Genomic DNA, 3,943 nt, shown 5'->3' on the forward strand with positions numbered 1-3,943 from the left:
TAGGCATTAAGCCTTACCTTCCAAGGAATTTTAAGAGGGATAAGGAGGAGAAAGGAGGTCACATTTCTGTGGTCCCCAAACTGCTGTGATGAAATACCTGGCACCTTTAGATCACTTAAGGAAAACTGATAATACCAAATCCTTTTTAGAGAGCACAAAGGTTTATTTATTCTGGAAACATCTAAAATATTTTTTCTCACATGTTGATTCTTGTGGGCAGCTGTACTCACTTGCTAGAGAAAATGGAGTATGGTATTTGTGTAGTTCTTTGTCATCTTGACCCATCATAACATGGATATATCTAGTATAATGTTACTTAGTAAGTACAATATTTCCTTTAAATAATGCGTACACATTATGGTAATAGGGATATGATAGATGCATATGTACACGTTAGCTACTTCCTGGCATGATCTCTATAATAGGAGGTTGTGTCTACTCCCTTTAAAGACTTCTGATGTTTTGACCTAAAGCTTTTTATTAGATACAAAAGCTCTCTCAAGATTGAATACAACAACTCCATTTTCTTTAAAATATATGGTATCTACCTTATTCTGGATGCTCCAGAAAAAGATACGTTGCTTTCTGAAAGTATTCAAACCAATCCCAAGTGGTGGGGATATTGTTCTTAAGCTCCATTCAGATTCCTTGGCCTTGACGCTCTTACAATAAACACAAACTGTGTGTTCTTTACACTTTCAATTAAATTTATTTCTACGTTTCCTCTTTCTAAACAGTTCTGAGACAATCAAGAGCTATGATGAAGGCAACACAGCTGACTCACATGGTGGCTCATGCCTGTAATTCCAGTACTCAGGATGCTGAGGCAGGGGGGTAGCTGTGAGTTTGGGGACAGCCTGAACTGCAGAATGAGACCCTGTCTAAAAAAACAAAAAAATGGCAGCACAGCACATAAAACAGCCATAGAAAGCACAAATGAAGACAGAGGGAAACTCGCATTCTAATTCCAAGGTGGCACCCGCTATACATGACACCCAAATTTTATTGTGCAATTCCTGAAACACAGAGATGAAAGAAAAGCAATCAACACCATACAACTCAAGATCAGGAAAAGGAAAAGTTTACCAGTTTTCCAAAAGAGTCAATATTTTCCTGGCAGCAGTCTCCAAGAGAAATTCTCATGCAGAAATTACTTAACAAGTATTGTGTAACATTGTGGTAATGACAGCACTTTCCTCTCTAGGGATGTAGGAATATAAATGGGGCAAAGCATGCCATGCCCTTAAAATTGTGATTGGCACACAGTAAACTAAAATAAACATTACTTGCCATTGTCATCGTGATTGTATAAAAATCATACAAAATGCATGATGCTACAGAATACAATACCCACAGTAACTATGTCACATGTGGATGTGGCCTGTATTTAGGTGCTCCTTGCAAAAGCTCTAGCAAAGAGCAGAAAGTGAACAACTCAGTAAAGGTAACAGTAGAAGCCACAGCCAAGCAGTCCAAGTGTAAGGGTGTCTGGGGGCTTCACTGCAACAAAGGACAACAAGCAGGACTTTACACCTCTTAGATCACCAATCTCAGATACAGCGCTTGGGCCTCCAGTAGGATGCGTAGATCTATCTGTTAAACAGAAAGCCAGTTAAAAATTCAAGTTCTAGTGGCATGCAATTCCAAAGATCTTTAAATATTGTTCATTAGTGAATTATTAGGGCTATTAAAATTTGGTGCTCAAAACACTTAACATTAACACTATGCCCAAATTTGCTAATGCAGCCTTATACCAAGAAGTTTGGCTACTCCGGCATGTTTGACAATGCTGCAAAGATCTGGGTGTAGGGTTGTTATTTGAGTTGGAAGTCTCATTGAGGTTCTTGTTTTCTTAAACAAAGAACTGAGCATGATACACAAGAGTGGTGGCAGGATCAATGATTTATTTGAAAAAGACAAGATTCACTCCACAGAGTATAAGCAGGCCAGTGAGAAGAGCTCTCAGAATGAAGGAGCTTTGTGTTAAGGGTTTTAAGTCTTATAGTTTGGGCTGGAATTGAGGTCGCAGATCTGATTCCTGCCAGTGAACAGCCTGACAGCCCCTGAGTAGGGCAGTGCTGCTTTCCCACCTTTTATAGGTGGGAAAAGGATCTGAAGTTGTAGGATCTGAAGTTCACAGGGGGGTCAAATCTTCAGTCAGCTTCATGATAATTAGTGTTGAGGTCCTGCCAAGAGTTCCAGAGGACCACTCACTATCTGTGAGGACATTTATTGTGTATAAGATAAGTTACCTTCTTCCACTGTATTTGGAACTGGGTATCCTGAACCTGGGCTATTATATTACTGAGAAACTGCATCCAGCCTCAGAAAGCAGATTTAAGGTGGTTTCTCCTCCCTTTTTTTTTTTCTCAGCCATTTCTTCCCTTATCTTATGTCTCAGATCTAGTCCCAAAAGTAGGTTCTAAGCTATACCAGCCCACCATTCTCTTTCCACCCTTTTCCTTAGCTACCTTCTACCTGAGGGTGGCTTGGATTTGGTCCATCATTAGCAGCACCCTGTGCTCATTGGGGGCTTCGACAGCATTTAGTCTTGATTATTAAAGTACTATTTCATTTTTCTGGAGGTTATTTGCTTAGTTGCATAATGAGTTAGGATCTATCTCTGTATTATAAAGATTGCTAAAAAAAATGCCTGTATGGTCCCCTTACAGGCATGTGTCTGTCCCAGTATGTGATCATCATGGAGTCCTTGTCTGGTGGGAGCACTTTTGACAGTCACAGTCCTAGTGGGTGGTTTTGCCCGTATCCACAAGATTCAGAAGCATGTGTAAGACCTGTCCTAGGAAAGGGTTGACTATGAGCAGCCCCAGCGATGCTGTTACTCACAGTGCAGATATCCAGGCAGCGTCAGGAGAGGAACCTGGCAATACTCAAATCAAGTTTTGCTGCTCTTGGATAGAACTCCTTTTTCCTTTGGTATTGGAACTGCTGATGGATTCAGAGCTGTCCTTATCGAGTGCAATGCTATTGAACTGATACTGACCTTCACTACCTACCCCAAGAATGGTCTGATGTGTTCACTCAGATATATGAAGGTGAATGTGCTAGGATGAAAGAAACAACTTGCTTAGCCCATTTGAACTCATGGGCATAACTTCTTCACTCCTGGTGTCGAATAAAAATTACTTTCTATATTAATGCCAATGGCATCCATAGTCTTCTGCTATGGATAAAAGTATTTGGAAAAGAGAACATGATTACTGTTGCTAAGGACAAAAGCATTATTAGCATTGTGGTCCAGGAGTTCAGAAGTACAAAGTTGAAAATGAGAAGTGAAGAGTCTAGGGTCATCCATGAATTTCCTCGGATTCTGTGTACTCAAGATGAAAGTGGCTGGCAGTGATAAGAAACTTCTAGGCAAGGCTAGTGATGAGGATAAACAGGATTCTTGACAGGTATGGTGAAATCAGCAATGGACTGGATAGGAATCAGACTTCAGAGAAGGAGGAATTTGAATCTGCAGGAAGAGCTGGAGAAAGTCTGAGATAGCATCATTGCCCAGTGGGAATAGAGGGTGGGGGTCTATTTGGGGAGCTCTTTCTTGTATAGGGCCTACCATTGAAGAGGTTGATTAAGTCAACCCAAGTATACACATAGCATTACTCTCCACAATAAACCATGTAAAGGTCCAAACTTGTAGCAAATTCTATGTTAGTTTTTAAGTTGAACTACTACAGTAAATGACTGAACATTCTCAATCCTTGAATATGGAACATGTTCACAAATGTATAAAATACCTTTGTACTTTTTCAGTGCTGTATTGTAAATGAAAAATGCAATATTTGAATAAAACCAAATTTAAGATTGAAAAAATATATTAAATTTCCCCCGGGGTCAAGAATGGTTTCAGGAGTGAGTGAGATGACCCGGGCCATGGGATCCTGAACAGACCCAGAGCGCAGGCCCGGTGAGTGAGTGAGAC

The sequence above is a fragment of the Octodon degus genome, unplaced genomic scaffold (genome assembly GCF_000260255.1).
Source record: "Octodon degus isolate 3935 unplaced genomic scaffold, OctDeg1.0 scaffold00058, whole genome shotgun sequence".
Taxonomy (NCBI): Eukaryota; Metazoa; Chordata; class Mammalia; order Rodentia; family Octodontidae; genus Octodon; species Octodon degus.